General features: G+C 46.0%; 1 pseudogene; it reads right to left on the bottom strand.

Annotated features, from left to right (window-relative positions):
• Positions 1 to 13517: 13517 nt before the first annotated feature.
• LOC114212033 (tyrosyl-DNA phosphodiesterase 1 pseudogene) lies at positions 13518 to 15031 on the bottom strand (annotated as a pseudogene).
• Positions 15032 to 20917: the final 5886 nt, after the last annotated feature.

The following is a 20917-nucleotide window of genomic DNA, read 5'->3' on the forward strand; positions in this document are numbered from 1 at the left end:
TGAAATCTCTCCCAATGTCATTGGGACCTCACGAGATTTGGAGCGAAATCTCCACCAATGTCCATGAGATCTCAAGAGATTTGGACTGAGGTCTGCAAGTTGTGGATGAGATCTCACGGGATTCGGAATAAAATCTCACCCGATGCCCATGCGATCTCGTGGGATTTCGATTGAAATCTCGCTCAATATCCATGAGATCTCACGAGATTTTGACTAAAGTCTCCAAGGTTTGGATGAGATCTCTCGAGACTTGGAGTAAAATATTCTAGAATTCCAAGAGATCTCACGATAGTTGGACTGAAATCTCGCCCAAGGTCCCTGATATCGGACGAGATTTGGAGTGACATCTCGCCCGTGTCATTGATACCTCATGACATTTGATTGAGCTCTCGCCCAAAGTCCATGACAATTCATGAGGTTTGGACTGAGGTCTGCAGGGATGGGATGAGATCTCTCGAGATTTGGAGTAAAATCTCGCCCGATGTCCATGAGATCTCACAAGATTGGGATTGAAATCTCGCTCAATATGCATGAGATCTCATGAGATGGGCACTGACGTCTCCAAGGTTTGGATGAGATCTCAGCAGACGGGGAGTAAAATCCCGCCCAAAGTCAAGAGATCTCACAAGCGTTGCAGGGTAATCTCGCCCAAGGTCCCTGCTATCTCACGAGAATTGTTGAAATCTCGCCCGATCTCATTGTGACCTCAGGCGATGTGGAGTGAAATTGAGCCCCAATTCCATGAGATTTCGTGGGATTTGGAGTGCAATCTCCACCTCAGTGTCGTGAGATGAACCCAAGGGTCACGTGAGGTCGGGATAGGACAGACGTATCTCTCTTTTGTTGCTCTGGGGTTGTTTGTGAGTTTAGTAGACAAGCTTCGTCGTTTGAATACCTTTAGTTTTTTTCATGAAGCATTCTCGTTTCAGGATGATAAGATCCTTACACATGTATGCGAGGAAGCCTAAGGAAGGTGCCACCTACTTAACTCTCAGATACCACACCGTGGAGGAATGCATAATTCAACTACCATCTTGTGTCATGAAGAGAGAAGCGATTTCTTGTTCTTTTAATTCATTGTAATGTTAGTCAACATATAGTACAACATTCGTTTTGGATCTGGGTTCCCTGGTTCCCTGTTTTCCTAGAACACCCAGTGCTCCATGCGATACATGCCCTCCTTAATACCCACCAGTAGGTTAAATCATCCATCCACCCCTGCCCTCTAAAACTGCCCATTTCTTGGAGTCCGTACTCTCTCATGGTTCGTCTCCCGCTCCGATTTGCCCCCCTTCATTTTTCCCTTCCGTCACCTAATGCCCTCCATGCTATTCCTTAAGTAACACAACTCCGTGAAGCCCTATGATGTTGGCTTTCTCTGCTTGGCCAATTTCATTTAGCATGCTCTCCCCCAGCCCCATCGTTGTTGACTCAAAAGTTGGGTATTCTTATTTCTGATGGTTGAGCAATAATCCCTTTTAGAGAAGGAACACATCATCTTTCTACATTCATCTGTTGAAGGGAATCTCGGCTCTTTCCACGGTTTGTCTGTTGTGGACCTTGATGCTAGGAACATTGGGGTGCATGTGGCCCTTCTTTTCACTACACCCGTGTCTTTGGGCTAATACGCCGTAGAGCAATTTCCTGGGTCGTATGGTAGCTCTGTTTTTAATTTTCTTAGGAATCTCCACACTGTTTCCTAAAGCGGCTCTACCAACGTGCATTTCCAATGCAGGGTTCGATCCCGGGACCTTGTGATCATGAGCTGAGCCGAAAGCAGACACTTAAGCGACTGAGTCACACAGGTGCCCCCCTTGCCCTTTGTTCTACCAAGATCTTGGGTTGCCCTCCGAGGCCATTGTGGTGTCCCACACGTAGCCAGCACCCAGGGATGGGTGGCCAGTTCCAAACGTGCTCCCGTGCTAAGCAAGAGTGGACGTCCTAAGGGAAGTTGGCGCTCCTGTTCCTGAGCACTTGGATCTTGGCCAGCTGAGTGCCGTGACGGCTAGCCGGCTTCCCTCCATCCCCTGGATGATTGAGATGTCTTCATTTTGAAGAACAGACCATCACCAAAAGGACAGCATTTTCCTGGAGCTGGTCAGGGCAGAAACAAAATTTTTCAAGGAATACGGCACCGAGAAACAGTTCCCAATCCTTGGTCGTCAGGTGGCAGAACCAACAGGCTAGCCCTGAATCACTGCTACATCTACCCACTGATGGAAAAGGGCCAATAACAGTCAGCACCGAAAGCATCCGTTCCCTTTATGGAGGAGGAAGACAGGCCTCTAGCTAAAGCTTTCCTGGGGTGGCACATGGCACTATCCCTTACCCAAGTCCACAGCTGATTCTTCTTCCCAAAACTGCCAACCTGTTAGGAGAGTGTGCTAGTCACTATGTGTCCCATTTGCGGTTGACATGGGACTCTGGCACTCTTTGTAGTGTTTCCCATGGCCTTGCCTGTCTGTCGAACAAGGGCTTCGGGCATCTTCATGGGCCAAGGTGTTGTGACTCACCTTTAGAGCACCCAGGGATTGGTGGTGAGGTCCCAGTCTGAACCTGCCCTAAGATAAGACAATCAGAGTTTACTGTTTGAAAGAAAATTTACCCTTCTGGCCCTGAGCACTTGGTAATTGGCCAGCTGAAGAAGCACGGAGATGGGGGTCTAGCTTGCCCTACTGGCTCCTGGCTGTGTGAGATGCCTTCTTTCTCAAGATCAGATGGCTTGGGCACGGCCTCCTATGCTCTAGGGTCTGTTCAGGGCAGAAAAAGCTTTCCTCAAGGAATAATGCTCCAAACACCCATTCGAAACGTTTGATCCGCAGCTTGGAGTTGCAGCCTGGTTCCCCTGAATCACTGCTGCCTCAAGGCACTGATGGAAATGGCAGAAAACCTCCAATGTCAGAAGCTACCCTCTCCTTGGGGAAAGCTGAAAAGATTGGGTAGGCATGGCCAGAGGATTTGGAAGGGAGCTTGCCTCCATTTCTGGGGCAAGGGGAGATGAAGTTAGACACCTCACTCCCACATAACTTTCATTCCCATTGGAAGTGTTGATCTTTGGTTTTCCTTGAAGCCATCCCATCCTCTTGCCGTTTTGGTAGCTACGTTGTTTCACAGGGAGGAATACTCTGGGTGGCATCTCACAAGCCGTGTGTCCACCAACACCCAGGATTGGTGGCTAGTTCCCATTAAGATCCTGGCCTAGGGGAGAGCAATGTGTCTGAGAGCCGAAAGGAAAGTTTCCCCTTCTGCCCCTGAGTGCTTGGATCTTGTCCTGATCTTTGAAATGCTGTGGTTGGCAGCCTGTTTGTCTCCCTCCCCTGGCTGCCAGAGATGCCTTCGTTCGGAAGGGCAGACAGTTGACACATGTGCAGTATGCTCCGGGACCTTTTCATTCTTAAAAGAGCTCGTGCCAGGAATGCTCCTCCAATGGCTACTTCCAAATGCATCATCAGCTGGGAGAAAAAATCTGCTAACACTAAACTGTTTCTGGTTATTTTGTGTCCCCCCTCCCCGCCACAGACGGAAAGGCAGCAGGAGTGACATACGATTCCAGAAGTTTTCCCGCTCTTTAGGAAGGAAGAATGAAGGCCTCTTGCTTCTTTGGCTCCCAGGGGGAGGCCCCGGAGGCTTCCCATTGCCAAAGCCAACAGGCCTTTACTATCCCGGAAACTAACTGATTTTGCTATGTATTTTATTCTCAACATTGTTCTATTCTCAAGTCTAGGAAAGTCCGCATTGCCTCACTGTCTGTTTCCATTCCTTTGAACGCTTTTTCGAACTAGGTTCTCCAGAACGCAAGCATCTCACAGAGCCAGGGAGGGAGGTGCCTTTGCTACCGCTCTACACACTTACCCAAGGCAGCCACACAACAAGCTCAGGAATAAGAGGGCCATGGAACTCCCCAGGAATCCCTAGGCGCTGCTGTGAGGAAAAGCACCTTCCAGTTGGAATGTGAACCAAGAGCTACGTAGACAATCTGCGAGCCTACAGGAATGGATATAAGCAGGGCCATTTTAAGTGAGCTAAATATGTAATGAGACATCTAATTTATACCCCTTCTGCAAGAAATGAGTTCTCTGGCCAAGCCTACGCACAGACATTCACTGCTTGCAAGCCTCCAATGCCTTAGGCCTCCTCAGGCCAACATAGTTCTGAAAAGCATTTCCAGGGAGCTCTGGGGCCAACACGTCCACACAGTCACAAAGAATCTTCCAGATCCTCTAGCTGAATGAACAGGATATTGCTCTGTGACACGGGAGCAGAAGGCCCACAGGGGGAACCTCGGCAGAAACAGAGCAAGAGGGTGGAAGTGGGTATATGCTGGGCCAAATTTTTTTCTTAGAGATGCGATGAGACAACCTGTTCTGATTGAGGTGACTGGGCCCATCTCCTCGCAACCCAATTTTCCTTCCCAGGAATGAGAAACAACTGTGAGCTTGGGGAAAGGGAAACCATGGCCTAGCCCTGGGAGCCCTGTCACCAAGAACTCTGCATTCTTCTTTCCGAATGAGAAGGAAATTTGGTGGTAGTGTCATTGTGGTGGTGGTGGTGGTTGTGGTTGTTGTTGTTTTGCCCTTCCCATGAATGGATGGAGGCTGCAGTCATTCAGCTATAGTAATGGGACTCCCAGCTGATCCTCAAGGTTTTGGATGCAAGCTTTGGTGCTATAGTCCTTGAAATGGCACCTCCAGAACTCACCAGATTCTGCAGCATGCACCATATGGGTGAACGTTCTGTTCCTCAAAAGGAGGGCATCTCGAGGTCAAGGAGAGAAGAGCCACCTTTCCTTTCCTTTGGGCTATCAGATAAGGAGAGGCTGACTGAGCACAGGACTGCAGTAGGAACTCACGACCAGTCGTTGGGTGCTGGCTACCTGGGTAGAATCCCCTCCTCGCCGTGCGTAAACCAGCTCTAAATTTTAGAAAGAGTCGGCAAGGGCATGGAAATGATTCCAGTGAAGGCCGAAATTTGATAATAAAATTGGGACTAGGATACATCTGGGAATGAGGTGTGTCACTTCATTTCCTTTTACCCAAGAAATGGGGCCCAGTCCCTCTAAAAACCTAGGGCCAAGCCTACACAGAAACATTACTCCCAGGGCACTTGCAAATGTCTTAACCTCCGAGGTCCGCATAGTTCTGAAGGCCCGTTCCAAGGGGCGACGTGCCCCAATCTCTCCCGCAGTCACAAGGACTTACGGGGACCTGCTTAAATAGAGGCTCTTACTCTGCGACACTGGATCTGAATGACGTCCACGGCAAACGTAGATTGAAAAAAGAGCTAAAGGGTGGACAATGAGGCATGGAAGGCTGAAGTTCTTCATTAGCGATGAGAATGGGACAATGTGAAGAAAGCCCAGTCAGCTGGCAAGCAGTCTGCTGCAGGGAAATCGTCCACCTGTGGGCTTGGTCCAAGGTCAACGTTCCTGCCCTGCACTTGGGGGCGCTGTCATTAAGAGGCCGGCATTCCTCCTTCAGAAAGCAGAGAATCTGCCTTTGGTTTTGTTTTCTGTTTTCAAAAGGCCCTTACCGTGCATGGATTGGCACAGGAGCAAATGAGGGTGACGGTTTTGTCCTCTTGGCAGATGCACAAGGGTTTGAAAGCAGGGTTTTGGTGTAGTATTCCTTGAAAGGGCTCTTACTGTGCTGTTTCTTGTCTAATCGTCACCATAATGGCACCTCAATCATCTAGGTCAAAACTATAAGCTGGCTACCATTCAGCAGGCTTATGCCCCTAGAGCTCAGAAGCAGCTCAGGAGCAATAGGGCAATCTTCCTTTCGGATATCAGACCCTGAGACTCTCTCCTTGCACAGGACAAGGATGTGAACTTTCCAACAATGCCTGGCTACTGCCTATGGGAGGAAAAGTGCCTGCCTCCTTGAATGTAAAGCTAAACGTAGGAATTCCACAAGGTTTTGGAAATGTCTGGATGTATGGCCAAAAATCCACAATTGAAAAGAAAATGGGACAAGTCCACGAATGAGAGGTGTAACTTCATTTTCTTGGAGCCCAGAAATAAGGAGAGTTCCTTCTTAATACCCATGGCAGAGCCTATATATAAACCCCCTCCGTTGGGCAACTACAAGTGCCTCGGGACTCCAAATGTTAACAGATTTCTTCTAAGAAAAGTAATTTAAATACAACCAATTTAACCTAGAGCGCGTTACTAGGTGCAGGGGTAGAATTTAGCGATTCATCGGTTGCGTATAGCTCCCAGTGCTAATGACAAGTACTCTGCTTAATGCCCATTCCCCAATTTCCCCATTCCTCACCCACCTTGCTTCCAGCAACCCTCCCTTTTTTCTGAGAGAAACGACAATCTTACGGTTTGTCTTCCTCTCTAGTTTTGTCTTATTTGATTTTTCCTTCCATTTCCCTTAGGTTCATCGGTTTAGTTTTTATTTTTTATTGTTGTTTTTTTTTTTTGTCAGTTTGACAGCATATAGAACATTCTAGGATTCTGTCGTAGTGCTCAACAATGATTCCTTAGTTGCCGGTAATACTCGGTGATCATGCCAACACGTGCCCTTCTGACTACGCAACACCTGTGTCGTGCTGTTTAGCTTCCCTTTCAACAGGTGTGAGCCCTAGACCACAATTGCTGGTTCCTGTTCCAGTGAGATTTGAAAGAGATCACACGAGATTTGGAGGCAAATCTCACCCGACGTCCATGGCATCTCACGAGATTTGGACGGAGTTCTCCAAGGTGTGATGACATCTCACGAGATGTGGAGTAAAATCTCGCCCGTTGGCCATGAGATCTCACGAGATTTAGAGTGAAATCTCACTCCATATCCATGAGATCTCACAAGATTGGCGCTGAAGTCTCCCAGGTTTGGGTGAGATCTCATGAGACTTGGACTCCAGTCTCAACCATGGTCCAAGAGATCTCACGATTTGGATTGAAATCTCACCCAAGCTCCATGAGATCTCACGAGATGTGGAGGAAAATCTCGCCTGAAGTGTATGCCATCTCACGTGATTTGGAGGGAATTCTCGTCCGATGTCCATGACCTCTTCTGAGATTCACAGTAAAATCTCGCCCAATGACCATGAGATTTAGAGTGTCTCGAAAGATTTAGAGTGTCACGAAATTTAGTGTGAAATCTCACCTCTTGTCCATGAGATCTCAAGATTTGGACTGAGGTCTCCAAAATTGCAAAGGAGCTCACGAGACTTGGAGTAAATCTCACCTGAATTCCACGGGATCTCACGAGATTTAGAGGGAAATCTCGCCCACGGTCCCTGATATCGCACGAGATTTGTACTGAAATCTCGCCCGGTATCATTGTGACCTCAGGAGAGTCGGAGTGAAATCTCACGTGATGTCCAGGCAATCTCATGAGATTTGGAGTAAACTCTCGGCCCATATCTATGAGATCTCAAAAGCTTTAGATTGAAATAACGCTCAATATCCATGAGATCTCACGAGATTGGCACTGACGTCTCCAAGGTATGGATGAGGTCTCAGGAGACGTGGATAAATTCTTACTCAAAGTCCAAGAGATCTCACGAGATTTGGAGTGAAATCTCACACGATGTCGAGACCTCACGAGATTTGGATTGAAATCTCGCCCAATGTCCATGAGATCTCACGAGATTTGGACTGAGGTCTGCATGTTTTGGATGAGATCTCACGAGATTTGGAGTAAACCTCACCCGATGTCCATGAGATCTCATGAGATTTTGATTGAAATCTCACGCAATATCCATGAGATCTCACGAGATTTGGATGGAAGTCTCCACGGTTTGGATGAGCTCTCACGAGACTTGGAGGAAAATATCCCCGAATTCCAAGAGATCTCACGAGAGTTGGAGTGAAATCTCGCCCAAGGTCCCTTTTATCTCACGAGAGTGTAGTGACATCTCGCCCGATATCATTGAGCCCTCACGAGATTTGGATGGATATTTCGCCCAAGTTCGCTGAAATCTGACGAGGTTTGGTCTGAAATCTCGCCCAAGTCATTGTGACCTCGGGAGATTTGGAGTGAAATCTCACCCGATGTCCATGAGATCTCACGAGAATTGGTGTGAAGTCTCGTCCGATATCATGGAGACCTCACGAGATTTGGATTGAAATCTCGCCCAATGTCCAGGAGATCTCAGGAGATTTGGACTGAAGTCCCCAAGGTTTGGATTGGATCTCACGAGACTTGGAGGAAAATCTCGCCCGAATTCCAAGAGATCTCACAAGATTGAGAGTGAAATCTCGCCCAAGGTCCCTGATATCTCACGAGATTGGGAGTGAAATCTTGCCCAAGTTCCCTGATATCTCTCGAGATTTGGAGTGAAATCTCGCCCGATGTCATTGTGACCTGAGGAGATTTGGAGTGAAATCTCGCCCAAGGCCCATTATCTCACGACTTTTGGAGAGTTATCTTACCCGATGTCCATAAGATCTCCCAAGATTTGGAGGAAAATCTCGCCTGATGTCCTTGAGATCTCCCGAGATTTAGATGACATCTCCATCAATAGCCATGAGATCTCACGAGATTGGCACTGACGTCTCCAAGGTTTGAATGAGATCTCACAAGACTTGGAGTAAAATCTCGCCCAAAGACCAAGAGACCTCACGAGAGTTGGAGTGAAATCTCGCCCATGTCGCTGATATCTCACGAGATTTGTAATGAAATCTCGCCCAATGTCATTGAGACCTCACGAGATTCGTACTGAAATCTCGACCGAGGGCCCTGATATCTCACGAGATATCTTGCAATCTCGCCTGATGTCATTAGTACCACAGGAGATTTGGAGTGAAGTCTCGCCCAATATCCATGAGATCTCATGAGATTTGGACTGAAATCTCACCCGATGTCCATGAGATCTCACGAGATGTAGATTGAATATTCACTCAATATCCATGAGATCTCATTAGATTGGCACTGACGTCTCCTTGTTTTGGATGAGATCTCACGAGACCTGGAGTCAAATCGCACCCAAAGTCCAAGAGATCTCACGACATTGGGAGACAAATCTCACCCAAAGACCATGATATCTCACGAGATTTGTAGTGAAATCTCGCCTGATGTCCCTGGGACCTCAAGGAGATTTGGAGTGAAAACTCGCCCAATGTCCATGAGATCCCAAGATATTTGGATTGAAATGTCAGCCGATGTCCAGGCGATTTCACGAAATTTGGAGTAAATGCTCGCCTGAGGTCCATGAGTTCTCACGAGATATAGATTGAAATCTCGCTCAATATCCATGAGATCTCACGAGATTTCGACGGAAGTCTCCAAAGTCTGGAGGAGATCTCATGAGACTTGGAGTAAAATAGCCCGAGTTCCACGAGAGCTCACGAGAGTTGGAGTGAACTCTTGCCCAAACTACAAGAGATCTCACGAGAGTTGGAGTAAAATCGCAACCAAGGTTCCTGATATCTCAAGAGATTTATACTGAATTCTCGCCCGATGTCATTGGTCCCTCACGAGATTTGGAGTGAAATATCACGCAAGGTCCCTGATATCTCACGAGATTTGTGGTGAAAGCTTGCCCAAGACCCCTGATAGCTCAAGAGAATTATAGTGAAATCTCACCCCATGTCATTGTGACCTCAAGAGATTTGGAGTGAAATCTCGCCCAATGCCCATGATCTCACGAAATCTGGAGAGAAATCTCACCCGATATCCATGAGATCCCACGAGATTTGGAGTAAAATCCCTCCTGATGTCATGAGATCTCACGAGATATAGATTGAAATTTCGCTCCATATCCATGAGATCTCACGAGATTTGGACTGAATTCTCCTAGGTTTGGATGAGATCTCCGAGACGTGGAATCAAAACTCCCTCGACGTCCAAGAGTCCTCATGAGACTTGGAGTGAAATCTCGCCCAATCTCCCTGCTATTTCACGCGATTTGTAGTGAAATCTCACGCGATGTCATTGAGACCTCACGAGATTTGGGTGGAAATCTCGCCCAAGGTCCCCGAATATTACGAGATATGTAGTGAAATCTCGCCCGAAGTCATTGTGACCTCAGGAGTTGGGAGTGAAATCTCGCCCAATGTCCATGAGATCTCACGAGATTTGGAGGGAAATCTCGTCCGAGATCCATGAGATCACACGAGATTTAGAGGGGAAACTCGCTCATATCCATGAGAACTCACGAGGTTGGCATTGACGTCTCCAAGGTTTGGATGAGATTTAACGGGATGGGAGTAACATCTCGCCCAAAGACCATGAGACCTCACGAGAGTTGGAGTGAAATCTCACCCAAGGTCCCTGATATCTCAAGAGATTTGGAATGAATCTCCCCGGAGGTCATTGAGATCTCATGAGATTTGGATAGAAATCTCGCCCAAGGTTGCTGCTATCTCACGAGATCTGTAGTGAAATCTCGCCCGAACTCATTGGGACCGCAGGAGATTTGGAGTGAAATCTAGCCCCATATCCATGAGCTCTCATGAGATTCGGAGTGAAATCTCAGTCGAAGTCCATGCGATCTCAGGAGATTTGGTGTCAAATCTCGCCCGATTTCCATGAGATCTCACGACATTTAGGTTGAAACCTCGCCCAGGATCCCTGATTCCTCACGAGATTTGGAGTGAAATCTGCCCGAGGTCATTGAGACCTCACGAGATTTGGAGTGAACTCTCACCCGATATTCATGAGGACTCACGAGATTTGGAGTAATCTCGCCTGACGTCCCTGAGTTCTCACAAGATATAGACTGAATGCTCGCTCCATATCCGCAGGTCTCACGAGATTTGTACTGAAGTCTCCAAGGATTGGATGAGATCTCACGAGACTTGGAGTAAAATATCCGCGGAATTCCCAGAGATCTCACGAGATTTGGAGTGAATTCTCGCCCTAGGTCCCTTTGAGCTCACGAGAGTTTAGTGGACTGTCGCCCAATGTCATTGAGACGTCCCGATATTTGGATTGAAATCTCGCCTGAGGTCGCTGATATCTCAAGAGATTTGTGGTGAAGTCTCGCCCAATGTGATTGTGCCCTCAGGAGATTTGGAGTGAAATCTCGCCCAATGTCCATGAGATCTCAAGAGATTTGGACTGAGGTCTGCAAGTTTTGGATGAGATCTCACGAGATTCGGAAAAAAATCTCACCCGATGCCCATGTGATCTCGTGGGATTTCGATTGAAATCTCGCTCAATATCCATGAGATCTCACGAGATTTTGACTAAAGTCTCCAAGGTTTGGATGAGATCTCACGAGACTTGGAGTAAAATATTCTAGAATTCCAAGAGATCTCACGATAGTTGGAGTGAAATCTCGCCCAAGGTCCCTGATATCTCACGAGATTTGGAGTGACATCTCGCCCGTGTCATTGATACCTCATGAGATTTGACTGAGCTCTCGCCCAAAGTCCATGACATTTCAAGAGATTTGGACTGAGGTCTGCAGGGATGGGATGAGATCTCTCGAGATTTGGAGTAAAATCTCGCCCGATGTCCATGACATCTCACAAGATTGAGATTGAAATCTCGCTCAATATGCATGAGATCTCATGAGATGGGCACTGACGTCTCCAAGGTTTGGATGAGATCTCACCAGGCTGGGAGGAAAATCCCGCCCGAAGTCAAGAGATCTCACAAGCGTTGCAGGGTAATCTCGCCCAAGGACCCTGCTATCTCAAGAGAATTGTTGAAATCTCGCCGGATCTCATTGTGACCTCAGACGATGTGGAGTGAAATCTAGCCCCAATTCCATGAGATTGCATGGGATTTGGAGTGCAATCTCAACCTCAGTCTCGTGAGATGATCCCAAGGCTCACGTGAGGTCAGGATAGGACAGAGGTATCTTTCTTTTAGTTGCTCTGGGGTTGTGAGTTTAGTAGACAACCTTCGTGGTTTGAATTCCTTTTTTTTTTCATGAAGCATTCTCATTTCACGAAGATAAGATGCTTACAGATGTATGCGAGGAAGCCTAACTTAACCTACTTAACTCTCAGATATCACACTGTGGGGGAATGCATAATTCAACTACCATCTTGTGTCATGAAGAGAGAAGCGCTTTCTTGTGCTTTTAAGAAATTGTATTGTTAGTCAACATACACTACAACATTCGTTTTGGATCTGGGTTCCCTGGTTCCTTGTTTTCCTAGAACACCCAGTGCTCCATGAGATACATGCCCACCTTAATACCCACCAGTGGGTTAACTCATCCATCCACCCCTCACCTCTAAAACTCTCCATTTCTTGGAGTCCGTACTCTCTCATGGTTCGTCTCCCGCTCCGATTTTCCCCCCTTCATTTTTCCCTTCCGTCACCTAATGCCCTCCGTGCTATTCTTATGTAACACAAATCCGTGAAGCCCTATGCTATTGGCTTTCTCTGCTTGGCCAATTTCATTTAGCATGCTCTCCCCCAGCCCCATCGATGTTGATGCAAAAGATGGGTATTCATTTTTCTGATGGCTGAGTAATATTCCCTTTAAGAGAAGGAACACATCATCTTTCTCCATTCATCTGTTGAAGGGAATCTCGGCTCTTTCCACGGTTTGTCTGTTGTGGACCTTGCTGCTAGGAACATTGGGGTGCATGTGGCCCTTCTTTTCACTACACCCATGTCCTTGGGCTAATACGCCGTAGAGCAATTTCCTGGGTCGTAAGGTAGCTCTGTTTTTAATTTTCTGAGGAAGCTCCCCACTGTTTCCCAAAGCGGCTCTACCAACGTGCATTTCCAATGCAGGGTTCGATCCCGGGACCTTGTGATCATGAGCTGAGCCGAACGCAGACACTTAAGCGACTGAGTCACGCAGGTGCCCCCCTTGCCCTTTGTTCTACCAAGATCTTGGGTTGCCCTCAGAGGCCATTGTGCTGTCCCACACGTAGCCAGCACCCAGGGATGGGTGGCCAGTTCCAAACGTGCTCCCGTGCTAAGCAAGAGCGGACGTCCTAAGGGAAGTATGGCGCTCCTGTTCCTGAGCACTTGGATCTTGGCCAGCTGAGTGCCGTGACGGCTAGCCGGCTTCCCTCCATCCCCTGGATGATTGAGATGTCTTCATTTTGAAGAACAGACCATCACCAAAAGGACAGCATTTTCCTGGAGCTGGTCAGGGCAGAAACAAAATTTTTCAAGGAATACGGCACCGAGAAACAGTTCCCAATCCTTGGTCGTCAGGTGGCAGAACCAACAGGCTAGCCCTGAATCACTGCTACATCTACCCACTGATGGAAAAGGGCCAATAACAGTCAGCATCAAAAGCATCCGTTCCCTTTATGGAGGAGGAAGACAGGCCTCTAGCTAAAGCTTTCCTGGGGTGGCACATGGCAGTATCCCTTACCCAAGTCCACAGCTGATTCTTCTTCCCAAACCTGCCAACCTGTTAGGAGAGTGTGCTAGTCACTATGTGTCCCATTTGCGGTTGACATGGGACTCTGGCACTCTTTGCAGTGTTTCCCATGGCCTTGCCTGTCTGTCGAACAAGGTCTTCGGGCATCCTCATGGGCCAAGGTGTTGTGACTCACCTTTAGAGCACCCAGGGATTGGTGGTGAGTTCCCAGTCTGAACCTACCCTAAGATAAGACAATCAGAGTTTACTGTTTGAAAGAAAATTTACCCTTCTGGCCCTGAGCACTTGGTAATTGGCCAGCTGAAGATGCACGGAGATGGTGGTCTAGCTTGCCCTACTGGCTCCTGACTGTGGCTTGATGTCTTACACCTACATTTCAAGTGCTTTAACATTCTCAGGAGGGAACCCATATATTCCCACGTGTATCTGGTGCTTTGGTATAAGGAATATTCCAAATCCATGGCCGATCTTTACTTCCATACAGTTCTGGAGACAGGTCGAATGGCACAGGAAATGCCGCCGCTGGCTCCTTGCTCCCTGAGAAGAATTTCTGTTTTACTTTGAACCTATCCAGGCTGACAGCAGGAAAAGGACTCCAAGCTCATAGGAATGGATCATCAGCTGGGTGCTCTTCTCTAATGTTCTCCAGGCAGCCTTGTACAGATTTTCTCTTGTGTCAAGGAACCAAGCAATTTGACTGAAGTCTGGAGAGGGTCTCATATATGTTTTAATATGTGGCATAGCATTGCTGTGGCCAGATGTATCAGCCAACCATTTGTGAAAATAAGAATGGAGCCAATTCTGTTTTTCAGCTGTCTGGATGTTATACGGAAGAAAGCCCTCAGCTGGATATCAATCTAAGCTGGTTCACACATTTTCCACAGAAGGATAGATCAGATGAAGAGGAACAGCACTTCTCCCTGGGGTTCAGCTTTCCTTCTCCAACGTCACCAAGCTTTCTTTAAACTTAGAACACAACCATTTCGAGTCATCAGCCCTCATAGACCTAATGCTTGAAAACTGACCTACTATCGGCCAAGACTCTCCTTTAAGAGAGGCATGCTCTTTCAGAAGCTTTCTTAGCCTAATGTCCCAGAAAATTATCTTTCTGACTTCCTTGAAAATGTCCTGGGGTATATCCAAAAAGATAAACATCAGTTTTGGAGAGATCATGCTTGTGGATGATATCTGTCCACTCCTTGAGTGAAGGAGCATTATAAGTCATCAAGTAGATGATGAGATCAGCTTTAAAATGTGTTGTTGATTCTCCAGTTGTGTGGGTTCAATGGACAATTCATGGGCATAAGGGGCTCAACCATAGTCCCTGAGTTTTCTGGTGCCAGTCAGCATGGATGAGGTTGGAAGTGTGTATGACAACCCGGAAGCCTTCTTCAAACAGCAGTAATATCATTTTCGTGTGGTGTGTTCCAAATACAATACCCAACTTTGCCTGTCAGAGGGAAATGTTTTCATAAGGCTTGGCCTGGGCATTAGCTTCTCCTTTATCTCCATGCACAAGCAGGATTGGTTTCTTCCTGAACTCTGGTGGATACCAAAACCCATGGCCTTGACAATCTGGTTTCACTGTGGTGGCCAATAAACATGAGCCAATAAAAAAGATTTAAAAACAATGTATAGAAACCTTTCCCAGCACATGGGGGAAAGTATGGAGGAGCTATAATGACAGATTTGCTCTTTTATTTCTGCTATAATCACTCATCTAAATCCCCAGTCCCACACATGGAGTCTTCTTGGGACATCCAGGCACCTCACCCATCACCCCCAGCACCCATATTCTACAACAAAAGGAGAGCTAGATTCTGCTCTCCTGTCTGCATCTCCACTCTAACTTCACCCCTCACTGTCCTCTCATCCTGGGTTTTCACAACAGTCCCCTCAACTCTCTCCCTGTCCACATTCTGGGTTCCATTTCACCCACAATGCACTTCCAAGGGTCAGCTACAGAGTCACTGCCCAGACACCCCTGTGAGCCCCCAGTGGCTCTAGGTGCCCTTCTCAGGAAAGTCTTCCTGCTGCCCCGATCTCCACTTGCCTCACCAGCTCCCCAAGATCTCCTCCAGGCTCACCTCCTGGCTCTCTTCCGCACTCCAGTCCTCCAGGTGGAGGACAACTGCGATTTTCCCATCGATGTAATGACCAATGTTCCAGTGTTAAACTCTGCTCTCATTAGAATTTTCAGGTCCTTGGACATCAGTCCATCTATCTCACTCCTTATTCTTCAAATCCCAAATTAGACATCATTCCCATTGAGGAGGCATCCTGGGCTCAACTCCCCACCCCTAGCACTACCCCCACATAGGCATCTATCATCAAGGCTCCCCTGCTACTCCCTTAGTTCCTCTCCCACAGCACCTCTTCAGAGGCTAGAACAGCAAGTACACTGGGTGCTATAAGAAGTGGACAGATTTAGGGGGCGGAGCAAGATGGCGGAGGAGTAGGAGACCTAGATTTCGTCTGGTCTCAGGAATTCAGCTGAATAGGGATCAAACCATTCTGAACACCTACGAACTCAACAGGAGATCGAACAGGAGAGTAGCAACAACTCTCTGAACAGAGAAGCGACCACTTACTGGAAGGTAGGGCGTGCGGAGAAGTGAATCCGAGGCAATATTCGGGAGGATAGACGGCGGGGGAGGGGTCTCCGCCGGCCGCTTCTGGCAAGTGATAGAGCCGCGGAGCACAAAATCGGACCTTTTAGAAGTTGGCTCGGCGGAGGGACGTCGCTCCAGTGGCTAAGCGGGGGGTGGAATCCTCGTGGGACAGTGTGGTCTCAGGACCCTTGGGGTCACAGAAAGACCGGGGGTGCCTGAGTGCGCCAGAGCTCCCAGGTATCAGAGCGGGGAAGCCGGCTGCAGAGACGGAGCAGAGTCGCGGGCTCTCAGCTCGGGGTTGCCATAAACTGTGATCTGCGGCCCAGTCGGGGCACGGCTCCCCCAGCAGGGACCCAACAAGCAGCAGATCCGGGGAGACTCCCCTTCCTTCCCGGGGAGGAGCGGTGCGGGAACGCACTGCAGGGATCTGCTGGGTTTGGAGACTCCGCGCGGGGTCGGGTGCCAGAGATAGCAACGCTCGATCACAGGCCGGGTGAGCACGGAGTGTGGCCGGAGACCGGGGACAAGGGAGTGACTGCTTTTCTCTGGGGGCGCACTGAGGAGTGGGGCCCTGAGTTCTCAGCTCCTCCGGGTGGAGATTGGGAGGCCACCATTACTGCCCTGGTCCTCCAAAGCTGTACCGAGAGCTTGCAGGGAACAAAAGCTCCTGAGAGCAAACCGGAGCAGCTTCCTTAGCCCGGACCGACAAGGGCGGGGCAATTCCGCCTCCGGCAAAGACATTTGGAAACCACAGCAACAGGCCCCTCCCCCAGAAGATCAGCACAAACAGCCAGCAAGCCAAGACCAAGTTGATCGATCAAAGAGAATGGGAGAACTCCAGCGCTAGGGGAATACTGCACATAGATTCATGGCTTTTTTTTTTTTTTTTTTACCATGATCCATTATTTCATCAAAGTTAATTTTTGTTGACTGTTTTTTTTTTAATTTCTCTTTTTCCCTTTTTCAACCAACATCTTATCAATACCTTTTTTTAAAAAAAAAATTTTTTTTTAGTTTTCATTTTTAGAGTCATATTTTATCCCTTCATAGTAGTTACCCTTATTTTTGGCATATATATATAAGTTGTTCTCTCTTTAAAATTTTGAGGTACAGTTTCTTCTAACAGATCAAAATATACCCTAAATCACTAGTGTATGGCTTTGTTCTAGTTTCCTGCCTGATCACATTCTCTCCCTTTTTCCTTTTTTTTTCTTTCTTAAATCTTCTTTCTTTTTTCAAACAACTTATCTTACCAAGTCCTTTTATAAAATCTTTTATAATTTTCATCTTTACAGTCATCTTCTATCCCTTCATTGTATCAACCCTTATTTTGTACATATATGTCTTTCTTCCTTTAAAATTTTAGGAGGCACTTTGGTCTCACAGACCAAAATACGCCCAAAATCTACTGTGTGGCACTGATCTATGCACTAGCCTGATCATATTTGATCATATTCTGCTTTTTTTGTATTGTTTTGTTTTTGTTTTTATATTTTTTTTTCTTTTTTTTTCTTTTTCTCTTTCTTTTTTCTTTCTTTCCCTTTCTTTTCCCCGGGTTTCAGGTCTTTTCTGATTTGTATACAGTATATTTGCCGGGGACGTTGTAAACCTGCTAGCATTTTGTTCTCTCATTCATCTATTCTCCTCTGGACAAAATGACAAGATGAAAGAAATCACCTCAGCAAAAAGAACAAGAGGTAGTACCGTCAGCCAGGGACCTACTCAATACGGACATTAGTACGATGTCGGACCTAGAGTTCAGAATCATGACTTTAAAGATACTAGCTGGGCTTGAAAAAAGCGTGGAAGTTATTAGAGAAACCCTTTCTGGAGAAATAAAAGAACTAAAATCTAACCAAATCGAAATCAAAAAGGCTATTGATGAGGTGCAATCAAAAATGGGGGCACTAACTGCTAGGATAAATGAGGCAGAAGAGAGAATCAGCGATATAGAAGACCAAATGATGGAAAATAAAGAGGCTGAGAAAAAGAGAGAGAAACAACTACAGGATCACGAGGGCAGAATTCGAGAGATAAGTGATACGATAAGACGAAACAACATTAGAATAATTGGGATCCCAGAAGAAGAAGAGAGAGAGAGAGGGGCAGAAGGTATATTGGAGCAAATTATAGCAGAGAACTTCCCTAATGTGAGGAAGGAAACAGGCATTAAAATCCAGGAGGCACAGAGAACCCCTCTCAAAATCAATAATAATAGGTCAACACCCCGACATCGAATAGTAAAACTTACGAGTCTCAGAGACAAAGAGAAAATCCTGAAAGCAGCTCGGGAGAAGAGATATGTAACCTACAATGGTAGAAACATTAGATTGGCAACAGACCTAGCCACAGAGACCTGGCAGGCCAGAAAGGACTGGCAAGATATCTTCAGAGCACTAAACGAGAAAAATATGCAGCCAAGAATACTATATCCAGCGAGGCTATCATTGAAAATAGAAGGAGAGATAAAAAGCTTCCAGAACAAACAAAAACTAAAGGAATTTGCAAACACGAAACGAGCCCTCCAAGAAATATTGAGAGGGGTCCTCTAAGCAAACAGAGAACCTAAAAGCAGCAAAGAGCAGAAACGAACACAGACAACAGACAGTTAACAGTCACCTTACAGGCAATACAATGGCGCTAAATTCATACCTTTCAATAGTTACCCTGAATATAAATGGGCTCAATGCCCGAATCAAAAGACACAGGCTATCAGATTGGATTCAAAAACAAGACCCATCCATATGCTGTCTGCAAGAGACTCATTTTAGACCCAAAGACACCCCCAGATTGAAAGTGAGGGGGTGGAAAACCATTTACCATGCTAATGGACACCAAAAGAAAGCTGGGGTGGCAATTCTTATATCAGACAAACTAGATTTTAAAACAAAGACTGTAATAAGAGATGAGGAAGGACACTATATCCTACTTAAAGGGTCTATCCAACAAGAAGATCTAACAATTGTAAATATCTATGCCCCAAACATGGGAGCAGCCAATTATATAAGGCAAGTAATAACAAAAGCAAAGAAACACATTGACAACAATACAATAATAGTGGGGGACTTTAACACCCCCCTCACTGAAATGGACAGATCATCTAAGCAAAAGATCAACAAAGAAATAAAGACTTTAAATGACACACTGGACCAAATGGAATTCACAGACATATTCAGAACATTCCATACCAAAGCAACGGAATACACATTCTTCTCTAGTGCCCATGGAACATTCTCCAGAATTGATCACATCCTAGGTCACAAATCAGGTCTCAATCGGTACCAAAAGATTGGGATCATTCCCTGCATATTTTCAGACCACAATGCTTTGAAGCTAGAACTCAACCACAAGAGGAAAGTCGGAAAGAACTCAAATACATGGAGGCTAAAGAGCATCCTACTAAAGAATGAATGGGTCAACCAAGAAATTAAAGAAGAATTAAAAAAATTCATGGAAACCAATGAAAATGAAAACACAACTGTTCAAAATCTTTGGGATACAGCAAAGGCAGTCCTGAGAGGAAAGTATATAGCAATACAAGCCTTTCTCAAGAAACAAGAAAGGTCTCAAATACACAACCTAACCCTACACCTAAAAGAGCTGGAGAAAGAACAGCAAATAAAGCCTAAACCCAGCAGGAGAAGAGAAATCATAAAGATCAGAGCAGAAATCAATGAAATAGAAACCAAAAGAACAGTAGAACACATCAACGAAACTAGGAGCTGGTTCTTTGAAAGAATTAACAAGATTGATAAACCCCTGGCCAGACGGATCAAAAAGAAAAGAGAAATGACCCAAATCAACAAAATCATGAATGAAAGAGGAGAGATCACAACCAACACCAAAGAAATACAAACAATTATAAGAACATATTATGAGCAACTCTATGCCAGCAAATTAGATAACCTGGAAGAAATGGGTGCATTCCTAGAGATGTATCAACTACCAAAATTGAACCAGGAAGCAATAGAACACCTGAACAGACCTGTAACCACTAATGAAATTGAAGCATTCATCAAAAATCTCCCAAGAAACAAAAGCCCAGGGCCAGATGGCTTCCCAGGGGAATTCTATCAGACATTTCAAGAAGAATTAATACCTATTCTCCTGAAACTGTTCCAAAAAATAGAAATGGAAGGGAAACTTCCAAACTCATTTTATGAGGCCAGCATTACCTTGATCCCAAAACCAGACAAAGACCCCATCAAAAAAGAGAATTACAGACCAATATCCTTGATGAACATGGATGCAAAAATTCTCACCAAAATACTAGCCAATAGGATCCAACAGTACATTAAAAGGATTATTCACCATGACCAGGTTGGATTTATTCCTGGGCTGCAAGGCTGGTTCAACATCCACAAATCAATCAACGTGATACAATACATTAACAAAAGAAAGAGCAAGAATCATATTATCCTCTCAATAGATGCAGAAAAAGCATTTGACAAAGTACAACATCCTTTCTTGATCAAAACTCTTCAGAGTATAGGGATAGAGGGTACTTACCTCAATATCATAAAAGCCATCTATGAAAAACCTACAGCGAATATCATTCTCAATGGGGAAAGGCTGAGAGCTTTTCCCCTAAGGTCAGGAACGCGGCAGGGATGTCCACTCTCACCACTGCTATTCAACATAGTATTAGAAGTCCTAGCCACAGCAATCAGACAACAAAAAGAAATCAAAGGCATCCAAATCGGCAAAGAGGAAGTCAAAGTCTCACTCTTTGCAGATGATATGATACTGTACGTGGAAAACCCAAAAGACTCCACCCCAAAACTGCTAGAACTCATACAGGAATTCAGTAAAGTAGCAGGATATAAAATCAATGCACAGAAATCAGTGGCATTCCTATACACCAACAACAAGACAGAAGAGAGACAAATCAAGGAGTCTATCCCATTTACAATTGCACCAAAAACCATTAGATACCTAGGAATAAATCTAACCAAAGAGGCAAAGGATCTGTACTCAGAAAACTATAAAATACTCAGGAAAGAAATTGAAGAAGACACAAAGAAATGGAAAAACGTTCCATGCTCATGGAT

The sequence above is a fragment of the Eumetopias jubatus genome, unplaced genomic scaffold (assembly GCF_037043125.1).
Source record: "Eumetopias jubatus isolate StellerSeaLion01/CBP00866 unplaced genomic scaffold, mEumJub1_p1.0 scaffold_3, whole genome shotgun sequence".
Lineage (NCBI taxonomy): Eukaryota > Metazoa > Chordata > Mammalia > Carnivora > Otariidae > Eumetopias > Eumetopias jubatus.